Source organism: Equus caballus, chromosome 1 (genome assembly GCF_041296265.1).
Source record: "Equus caballus isolate H_3958 breed thoroughbred chromosome 1, TB-T2T, whole genome shotgun sequence".
NCBI lineage: Eukaryota > Metazoa > Chordata > Mammalia > Perissodactyla > Equidae > Equus > Equus caballus.
The window spans coordinates 146,181,684-146,193,393 of NC_091684.1; the positions used below are offsets into that span (position 1 = coordinate 146,181,684).

At 41.9% G+C, this 11,710-nt stretch overlaps 1 long non-coding RNA gene across 1 annotated transcript; it reads left to right on the top strand.

Moving 5' to 3' along the window:
* Positions 1 to 212: 212 nt before the first annotated feature.
* On the top strand, positions 213 to 11,710 carry LOC138917742 (uncharacterized). The gene is made up of 3 exons (XR_011426185.1): positions 213 to 394; positions 756 to 968; positions 7,267 to 11,710. It is a non-coding gene; the product is annotated as an uncharacterized lncRNA (long non-coding RNA).

Below are 11,710 nucleotides of genomic sequence, written 5' to 3' on the forward strand. Positions count from 1 at the left end.
TCTTGTGATGATGATTTTCTGTCTAAGCAACGGTTTCTGTTCAGTGGACCTGTCCTTTCAGCTTGCGCTGACCCTCCCCACTCTGTAATCCCTCTAAAAATACCACTTCTCCGGGGTGGCGAGCAGAGGCAAGGCTCCACATGTTTCTGACTGGGGCTGAGAATTCACGGAACAGGAAGTGAGTTCTATTTAGGGTGTCCTGGGAATTTCCTGGACCCTCTTTCAAGTACAGGCAAGCGTGGGGATCTCAGAGCGGAGAGCGGGAAGAGGATCCTTAGGGAACAGTGATGAGATGGAAGCCTGAAGGGAGAGCAGAGCTGGGGGCGACCCTGCCCAGTGGCTGGTGACAGTCATGGGAGACATCAGTAGCTGGGCTTCACTCCTGAAGAGGCAGGTGCCTCGGGACATTGCTGAGGGCGGGGGAGGGTCCTTGAAGGTAGGCAGGGGGAACGAGTGGGTGGACAGCAGGGGAGGCAGCTCCCCGGCAGCACCTTGTCCACTGTCTGTCCCTGGGAGCGGGGGCACCAGTGAGGATGGAAATTTGGGGGTGGGTGGGGAGGAATGGCTCAGTCTTGCTCTCCAGGGGCTATAACATGGCTGGCCGATGAGGGGGAGGGTAGATGTATTGGGGAGCATGGTCTAGCCACTTCTCTCTTCCCTGAGCTTCTCGGAATGAAGATGTAGGCGCTTAGAGTTGGCCTCAGGTGTGCCTAAATAAATCACTCAGGATAACGTTTCCTTCGCTTTGCAGGTAGCCCTTAAAGGAGCAGTATATTTTCTCCATCCAACAAAAGTGAGATGAACAATTCTGCAGTTTTCTTCACAGGCTCATAAAGCAGAAGCGCTTCTCTGATAATCTCTGCTAGAGTATCCTTTGAGCTTCTTTTGTCCGGGAGCCTGGCTGAATTTCTCCCAGTATGTCAGAATTTGCTTCCCAGGGGCCCGCTTCGTGGATGATGGAGTGGAAGGTAATTCCCGAGGGCTCAGAGGTCTGCGTGCTATGGGGTAGAGCCTCAGATCAACTTGTAAACCCTAAAGAAATTTTCCCACCTAGTGTTCTACAACAGTCCCCTCCACCTTTCAAAACCCTAGGCACACACACAAATGTGTTCTCAGCCAGCCAAAGTCGCCCTCTCTAGTGATGACAACGCCAGAAAAATAGCTCTTCTATCATATTGCTTTAAGGCATGCCTTTTAAAAAGTGACAAGGAATAAATCAATGCATTACCACCCCTTGCTCTTCATCCCCCATGGACATCAAAATTTGTTTAGAGAGGAGGGACTAGGAAAATCTGATTTTTAGATTTTCTAAAGCATAATAAATGCTGATATTTCGAAGACAATTTCCTCTCTTTAAGTGCTTTCACATCCATTATCTTTTTGTCCTCTCACGATCACTCTTGGCTCTGTTTTATAGTTGAGGAAAGAAAGGTGAGAGGTCTAAATAGTTTGTCCAGATCAGATGGCTGCTAGGTGGGGAAAGCGAAGATCAAATTCAGAACTCTGGCTCCAGGGCCATCCCACCACACTGCTTTTAGGTGATTCGGGTTGGGTTGTGGTGTCTGGGGTCCCGCCAGCTTCTGAGTAGTGGAAATAGCATGCTCTGTTGGAAGTCAGCCTGGCGGGTTCCTCTCCACCCACCAGAGACTCCCAGGGGTGAGCAGCACATGGCCTAACCCATTGAGCCATACACACACACACTGCAGTCTTTAAGCCCCCAGTGCCGAGTGGGCTACTGTAGGATGAAACTCTACAGGAAAAATGTGGGGGCTGCATGCCAGGCTCCTGGTGTCAAGGAAACCATAGCAATGACCAACAGCTAGTCATAAAAGCAAAGTGGTAAAAACTATAAAGCTATGTCATTATGTAAAATCCTAAAACTACATTCCAAATCCCGACTGGACATTCATGTACTTCCAGTATCGATTATAGGAAAGGTCCCAGGGCCCTGGAGGATGTTTATGAGACTGTAATAGAACAGCGCATCTCGCTGGCTGCATCGTTTCACCGCTTCCCCCACACACGCTGACTTACAATTCTGTTGAAGATTTGTTTCACTCCTTCTCATGTTATACTTAATCAATTAGTGCTCAATGTTCTCTCAGACCCTTCACTCTTTGACAGCAGGACCCTGGTCAATGTTATCCACATCCCTCTAGTGCCTGAAATAGTCACTTGTAAGCAGTAGGTGTAATAAATGTTTGCTTACTTGATGGCGATACCCCGAGACATTGCCTGGGACCACCAATGCCAGGACTAACTTTGGGTGTGATGTTTTCACTGTAATATTTTTCTTCAGATGTAAAACACTGGTTTGCAAATGACTCCTGAAAAGCGAACTGAGATATGTAACAAGGGCGTTTACACGTTTTTTTGCTTTTTACTCATTTCCACTCTTGAGAGTGTATTTAAGGAAATAATCTGAAATACAAACAGATATTTCTGCATAGGAAGCTCATCATAGTATTATTTGTAATAGTGGGAGATTGGAAATGATCCACATGTCTAACACTTCTTAAGGGATTACATCGAATGATGGTTTATCCATTCGCTAAACTATTATGTAGCCATTTAGATGATCATTAAGGCTTTTAATGACTTGCGGAAATGCTTAGGATATAATAGTACAGTCATGCATCGCTTAGCAATGGGGATACGTTCTGAGAAATTGGTCATTAGTCAATTTTGTCATTGTGTGAACATCATAGAATCTACTTACACAAACCTAGATGGTGTAGCCTACTACACACCCAGGCATACAGTACTAATCTACGGGACCACCGTTGTATATGTGGTCCATTGCTGACCACAGTGTCATTCTGTGGCGCATGACTGTATATGAGAAAACAAGAATTCAAATTATGTATAAAGTCTGATATAAGATTATCTCAATTATGAAAACTGGGCATGGAAAAATTGCAAGGAAAAGTGAAAAATTTCAAAATAATTCTCTAAGTGGAGAAATTTTAAGTGATTATTACTGCTATTGAGTGAATGTTTGTGTTTCTGCTCCACCCACCAAATTCACATGTTGGAACCTAATCCTCAATGTTATGGTATTAGGAGTTGGAGCCTTTGGGAGGTAATTAGGTCATGAGGGTGAAGCCCTAATGAATGAGATTAGTGCCCTTATAAAAAGGATCCTGGCGAGATCCCTTGCCCTTTGGCCCTGTGAGAACACAGCAAAAAGATGACTGTCTAGGAGCCTCGAAGCAGGCCCTGATCTAGGACCTCCCAGCTGCCAGGACTGTGAGAAATAAATTCCTGTTGTTTATCAGCCACCCAGTCAATGGTATTCAGTTAGAGCTGCCCAAATGGACTAAGACAGTTACTTTCTTCCTTATATGCTTCTGTATACGTATATTTTTAAAACCCAAACTCAAATAACCCTCCAAAACCAACACATAAAGTGTTATCTTTGAAAGTGATGAAAGTCACCATCAAAAAAAGCCAAAAAAGCAACATATATCCAAAATGTATTACCAATTATTATGAAAAAGACAAGTGAAACAAAAAGAAAAATGGGCAAAAGTATGTAAATAGATAATTCACAGAAGAGGAAACTACCTGGCTAATAAACACCTGTGGACATTCCCCACCTCACTAGCTGGGGATGCCAATCAAAAGAACAAAGCAATAACCAATTTTCACCTGAAGATTGGCAAAACCAAAGGAGTTCTGGTGAATTGTTTACCTCTCCCGAGTTTCTTTTAGAGTAATGATGAGCGACAAAATCCTTGGGAACGAATAATTATCGTCTCATAAATATGGATGCCTCTCTATAAAGATACAGGTATAAATGTGTTGGTTCTTCATCTGTGGGAGGTGTTCAAAAGTGAAATCAGCCTGCCAAAATCAAAAGAACTTTATGTCATGAATTCCCTAAGTTAGAAACTCTGAGTGAATACTCTGTGTGAGTTTCTTTTAAAATGTATAGCTCGCTTCTGGGTTCTCTGGGAAGCAGACCCTGAGACAGAGATCAGAACTCAGGAAGTTGACTAGGGACATCCTTGGGAAGGGAGGAGGAGACCGCAGAGGGAGAAGTCCAGTGGGGTGGAGTCAAGGCAGGCTGCAGCCGTGACCTTCGGGCAGTTCAAAAACAGACGACCCTTTGGAACCGTCCCCAGCTGAGACAAGAGAGCTGGGTATTTACATCCCTGTATCAATCAGGAATGTGACGTGACCTCAGGGAAGGGACTGTCATTCAGCTGGGGCAGTTCCCAAGCAGCCGACTGCTGAGGGCTGTCCTCTGTGCCATTCCCAGCAGCTGAGAGAAGAGAGCCTCCGTTCCTGAAGAAGGGACTGGCGTGTACATCAGAATGTCCACCACAAAATGTGCACTTAAATCACTTTTTTAAAAAAGATAATTTTTTTAGAGCAGTTTGGGGTTCACAGCAAAATTGAGAGGAAGGAACAGAGATTTCCCATATAGCCCCTGCCCCCAGGACATGCGTAGTCTCCCTCCTTGTCAACGTCTCCCACCAGAGTGGTGCCTTCGTTACAGGTGACACGTCTGCAGTGATGCTGCCTTATCGCCCAAAGGCCATAGTCATACTACGGTTCACTCTTGGTGCCGTACCTTCTATATTGGACAAATGTTTAATGATGGGGGAATCTGATGTGCTGAGGGCTGAGGTGAAGAGGTGATCTGCTCTCTTATTTTTCCCTGACTGCATGTTCTTTAGAAAACAGCAAAAGTCACAATAAAAAGAGATTCCTGGTGAAGCGGTGGGAAGATGGACATTTTCATATTTTGCATTTGGGCAGGTGGATTTCTAATTTTGGGAAGTAATATCTGTTTTAAAAAGAACACATCCACATGTCCAAGCAATTCCTTTTGTTGATGTTTTCTTCAGAAATAAAAGATCCATTTGTAAGGATATATCTAAGAAGATGTTTAATGCAGTAGTAATGGGTGTAGTGGCCCAAAGAAAAATCAAACAAATAAACCAAAAACACCAGAAAATAGTTTGAATATTCATTAAATTGGAAACAATAGAATAAACTGTCTCCGTTCACACTATGGACTCAGATGCAGCTGTTTAAAAGAATTATGTCTGTATGCGTTGACCTGCAGGAGTGTTCGTGATATATTGTTCAATGCAAAATGTAAGGTGCAAAGTAATATGTGTAGATAATCCTATTTTTAAGGAAACAAACAAAGCTACCTCCCATATATGTTTAAGGAAGGATATATATCAACATTGGCTTCAGTTGTTACAACGAGCGTGAATTACTTTACTGATTAAAAAATTGATAAGAAAAATTTAAAAGGAAAAAGCTGGAACCCTTGGTCTCTTCACCAAAATAAAGGGACCCATCAATCCAGGCTTTGGCCCTGGAGCTCTGAAGAGGTCGGCATTTGACCCTGAGTGTCAGGTGTATTTGGAGCAGAGGCCGGCCTGCACAGCCTGACGTTGCTGGCAGCCGGGGCCTGCGGCTGGCTCTGCTGTGGCTTTGCCTTCTCCTCGCCTCTGATGAGAAAATTCTCACCCCTCCAAAAAGCCCCACTCATCAACATCAGGAAGCTATCCTTGACTGTAGTTGTACCATTTTTACACAGAATCAAGTTGAGAAAAATTTTTAAAGAAGGGAAAAAATGCTTGGCATTATATTCCCCTCGCGTGATCTCAGTTGCTTTTCCTTTAGCACCTGCTACTTTATCCTGAATCATTTAGTAAAGTCGATCTCATTTGAAAACGACTCAGCCCACTTCTTCTTGCCTCACCCCGCTCCATCATCTTGCTTGTGTTTAGAGCCTCAAGTGGACAGAAGGCCTTGGCTTGACTTAAAGGATGGATGACACAGAGCTTGACCGCCATCGATTCAAGTAGGGGGTGTCCCCCTGAGAGCACTAAGCGTGCTCCCTACCACTGCATAGCATTCACTGAAGTGGCACCCAGGGTTCCTTCAAGATCTCTGGCCTTTTCTTGGCCAGGTTCACCAGCATAAGGTTTATCATATGGAGGTTAATATAGAAGATAGCAGTTTTCCTGGTTCCTCTCCACAGGAATCTTTTGTGTGATCTCTGTTTTCTGCTCTCAGCCGGTGAGGGCGGGAGCCTGGGAATTCCTCCCTGCAGCCAGAGCAGAGACAGCGAGGGTGACGTGCCCACAGCTCTCCTCTGGCTTCATCATTCCACTAAGGAAATAACTCAGGGAGTGGAGAAGGAGGCAGCTAGCAGCAGGTATTCAGTAGGGAGCAGCAGGAAATGTGAATTTAGAGGGTATAGGAGGCCTGGGTTAGAATCTGGGCAAGGAAAGAAAGCACAATGTAGAAATCTTAAGAATACAACCCTGGAGCAAGAGGAACCCCATGAGCATGAAGGATCCCGATTACTCAATGGAGGCAAGTCAGGCAGGACTCTCAATTGTCTTGGGGGTCAACTTAGCATGATACCTCCAAGGGGGCAGCCAAGCCCTCTCCCACGCTGCAGCCAGTGAATGAACGGGAAAGAGACAGCAACAGCAGCATTGCCAGCACTGTGGCCCAGCCCCTTACCCTTTGCACCTCCATCCCTACCCTCTGGCCTGCCTTACATCCTGTGGGAAAGCTCCCTCCTCACACTATGGCCTTCGGATTTCTGTGGCTCAGCTATGGCCCCTCACCCTCCCTACTCCCCTCTGTGTTTCTGTCACTAACCCTTTGCTGAGGACATGGCTTCTAGGTCCCCTTCCTTTGAGTCCCACTGCTGAGGGTCGGCTCACCTTCTCCTGTGCTCAGCTTTGGCTCCTGAGATCCCAGTCTTGCCTGGGAATTCAAGTTCTTGAAGTCGTACCTTGAGTATTTTCCAACACTGATTAATTAATTTACTCGAAAGCATTCAGGGCACTGACTCTGTGACTAGTACCAGAGACTGAGGACACACAAATGACAAGCACATTTCTCTGGCCTCACGTCTTATAGTTGCTTACCACCTCGTAGGTTGTTGACAGAGGAAAAATCACTGCAATTTAAACAGCAGATATTTATTTGGGCAATTAGAACTGCAATTTGGGAGAAACATATTTAGGTAGAAACTCAAAAAGTGTTCCACTAGGCACTAAAAATCAGGAGCTTTTAAAGGCAAAGAAGGGAGGTTGTATTACAAAGAATTTTAATTGGAGTTGGAGGCAGACAGCTAGTCTTGGTTAAACATTGATTGGCTATTGATTCCATCTTCAGAAAGTCCACAACCCTCGGTCTTTGTGATCAGAGTGTCTGTTCTCCTGCTGACTTCTCAAACAATTGCTTGTAAAACAATTGCCATTCTGGTCCTCTCCACAGGTTTGGCCCAGTCCGAGGTTTAAGACAGCCAAGCAATTTCTCTGGACAGGCAGCTCTGACTCCATTTTAAAATGACTCCTCTATAGTCACTTTTGTGAAGGTCATGGTCAAAGAGATGGATTAGGGAAACTTCCCTACTCCAGGGCCAGTGTACCTTCTGTCACGTCCTTGTGGAAGCTCCAAGACAACGCTTGGCACAACCTGAACCCTCTGCCAGTGGCCACTCCAGTCTAACTGGTTCCTGTCCTCAGATGTTAGCTCCATGAAGACTCTCCACTCTCTCTGGAAGGACCCGAGACATGGCAACCTTTTTTTTCTGCTAGAGGTGGTCATGTTTCCAGTAAATAGAATTACAAAATTCCAGCCCTGCTCAGTGCCCTGTTCAGTCTCTCCTTTGTTCCAATCCCCTAATTTCATATAAATAAAAACCCTAGCTTTGCTTTTGCTCATGCTGAGAGCCATGTTGACTGTAGGTTTGGAATCTCTTCAATCATGAAATGCATTTACTGAGGTTACACTCAAATGATTGTGGGAACAGTCTGGGATGAACTTCTAGGAGGGGAAAACAGATAACAAAGCAGAACCACAGTTCATGGGAAAGACTGGGAATTCCCAGAGTTGGAGGAGAAGGCTGGAATTCTGAGCTTGTGTGGACATTACATCATCCTATTCCAATCAAGCATCTGTTTATTCGGGTACTCATTCATTCAACAAACATATTTTGAACACCTCTTTTGGGCTACTTATCGCAGCTGAAACTGCCACTCCTCAGAGATAGGAAATTACTTAAGGAAAATGCTGTGAGTAGTTTCACTCTCCTCATATTAAAAACTTGGGAAAATATGCAGAGGTTGATTCATTTTTATATTGCTTATATAATGCTTACTATGTGCCAAGGGCTATTCTAATGCTTTACCCATTAACTCATTTAATCATTGGAACGACCCTTTAAGGCCGGTCTATTATTATCCCCATTTTACACATGAGGCGACTGAGGCACTAAGAAATCAAGAAGCCTTCCTGAGCTCACAGAGCTAGAGAGTGGTGGATTTGGGATTTAAATTCACTCAATTTGGCTCCAGGGTTCATTCTTTTAGCTACTAAGCTTGCATCCTCCACTGTGTCAATGAAGCTCTGCTACAACGACAGGGCTCCCGGGCACAGCCACAGCAGGAGCGGGAGGGAAGTGTGGGGCTGCAACTCAGAACCAGGAGCTTCAACAGGGTCGCAGTGGCTGAAAGGAAACGCTAAAGGCTGTATTCCTTCACTTGTGATTGTGTCTAGACTGCAGGGTTTGCTTATGGTTTCATGATGGGCTACTTCCTCATTAAAACATGCTGTGTGTGCATTTGTGTGTGTGTATGATCCTTAGGGAAAGGATTTCATGGGGCTGAAAAAACCATAGCCCACTGTTTCTTAAACTCTAATGTGAGCACGAATCATCTGGAGTGGAGCCTGAGAACCTGCATTTCCAACCAGCTCTCAGGTGATGCCAATGCTAGATCCACCACTTTGAGAAGCAAGGGAATAGAGGACCAAAGGTTTCAAAGACTTAAAAAAACCCAAACACTGGAACACTTTCTTCCAACCAAATCTTATATGAAGATTCAATAAGTAAAAGATACGATTGGAGCCATCTTGCTTGAAGTGAAGGAGGCAGCCAAGAGCCACGCCCCAAAACATTTTATTCCCCTCCAAACTTATGAAACCTCAAGGAAACAAATGTAAGGCAGCTGTGAAGAAGTCTGGTGATCTGGACACCACGCCCTCCGCCTCGGCCTTCCACGACGCCTTCTCTGTCTAATATGAGTCACATATGGCTACTGTACACTTGAAATGTGGCCAGGATGACTGAGGAAAGGAACCGTTAATTTAATTTAAATTAACCTAAATTAAAAGCTTTAACTGTATAAAATATTTTTCTGTTCAACACAACTTTACTGTTTCGGTAGGACATTTCATTACATTGCGTATGATCTTACTGTAGTCTACACGTGAACACTTCACCCATCTAGTCAGTGTCAGGCAGTCAACTCAGTTTGATTTTTAAAATATGCATCTGATGTAACTTGTGTTTATTTGAATATTTAATGCAGGCAATGTGAGTTGGAGTGATATCTACGTGAGTGATAGCCATTACATTTATTACAATTTTTTACATGATTGCATTTTAGTTTAATCGTAATATTAATAAATTATTTTTCTAGTTTAAAAAATAAGTATGGGCAAACATTTAAATTTAAAACGAAGGCACACTACTGCTGCAGAATCAAGTGGAGATTCCGAAGCTAGTACTGTGACCGGAACAGTAAAGAAGAAAAGAGACTGGTGCAAATTTCAGGATGAAAGGCAGTTGCAATTTACTGTGGCAGAGCAAAACAATAAAGCTATTGATTGTGTAAAATATTTCAAAGATAATAAAGCGGATAATATTAAGAGACATTTTCAGGAAATACATAGTGAATTGGATAAGAACTTTCCTCTGAATAGTCAAAAAAGAATAAACACCTAAAATAAGAATTAATGTCCGATAAAATTTGTTAAACTGCTTTTTCATTTATTTATATATTTTTAGATAAAAATTGTATGTATTTAAGGTGTACAGCATGATAATTCAATATGCATATACACGGTGAAATGATCACTAGTGAAGCTAATTAACATATCATCTCCTCACATAGTTACCATTTCTTTGTGCGTGGTGAGCGCACCTGAAGTGTACTCTCTTAGAGTGTTTCCAGAGTTCAATAGAGTGTTATTAAGTATAGTCATCATCCTTGTCCATTAGCTCTCTAGATTTACTCATCATCCTTAACTGCTGCTTTGAACCCGTTGACCAGCATCTCCCATTGCCTTAAACTACTTTTAACATTGTCTGAGCAAGTGACTTTGGCTAGCTGTAGAATGGCTTGGATTCTTGCACAATAAGGAAAATTATTTTTAGATGGACAAAGAGTAAAATAAATTATTTCAGTTATGGAAATTTGTTAGAAGATTATAAAGGAAAAGACTAAAAATGATACTTCATAAAAGGTGAAAGATCTTCAATTAAGCCCCCAAACAATTGTTAGTAGGATACAACACCTTTCTAATAATATCAAAGATAAATTGATTCGCATTTGAAAAACTTCAAGACTTTTCTTTAGCTTTAGAGAAGTTGTGAGACATAAAAGACACTCCCCAATCAACACTTAGATATGTTTTTTCTCTCAAAGGACTTTCACACATGCAAAGAAGTGTCAATTTGTGGCTTAGAAAGTTGAACTCAAGGCATGAATATTTATCAAAGAATTTCAGCTAGATATGAAAAAATTTGTTTCTATCATGATGTACTGTGATCCAGCTATATCAGTTTAAAAATCCAGATTTATTGGAGTTTTGCAATAGAAGACTGATGTTTCCCTTTTTGCTTCATCCCACTGAACTATTTGAGCTCAGTTTTCTGAAGGAGACACTGTGAAAAGTGTCGTGGATGGAATTGTTAATATTGCTCATAAGGATGTGCAAATGCTATGAATCGTCCCCAGTTTATGGAACTGTTGAAAGAAATGGAAGACAAAGGATTTAATGAATTGAAAGTTCTTTGCCAATACTCATTGTTTGAGTTGTAGGAGAGTTTTGCAAAGATTTACTGTAAAGTCCAATTTTTTCTTGAAACGAGGAATATTTGCCAAATGCTCAATAATCAAAGACTCAAAATGGCAATGTAATTTGTTTTCTGATATTATACTGCATATGAAGAAGCTAAATTTGAAGTTCCAAGTAAAGGAAAAGCTTATTTGTGACCTAGCTAGATAGGCACAAGAATTGATGTTGAAATCAAAACTTTTCAAAATCCAAATCAATAATAACAATTTTATACCTTTTTTCTTTTCTTTTTTTTTGGTCAACGTGGAGGCAAATATTAAAGAAAATTATTTTTGATATTCAACTAATTATTAGGAAACCTTTAAGCATGTTTGGAACAAATTGTTATGTCAATCTACTTTTTTAATGGTAAATTTTATGAAATCTAAATCCAGATCTAGTATTTCTGATGAAAATTTGTTGTTCAAATTGAGATGTGCTATAGGTGTAAAACACACACTGGATTTTGCAGATTTAGTATTAAAACAATGGAAAATATTTTATTAGTTTCTCATGTTGATTATATGCTGACATTATATTTTGGCTATATTGGGCTAAATAAACTGTATTATTAAAGGTGATTTCTCTTATCTCTTTTATTTTTTAAGGTAGCTACTAGACAACTTAAATTATGTACATGGCTTTCACTATCCGTTCCTCCTTTGCACTCCTAGGATATTTGCACATGAAACATCTCCACGAAAGCAAGGATCACCTTTGTCCTTTTATTCTTTTTTCCACTGCTGAATTCTTGTTATTAGACCTGTGCTTAACACATAGAAAGTACTCAATAAATGTTTCCTAAATGAATGAAAAA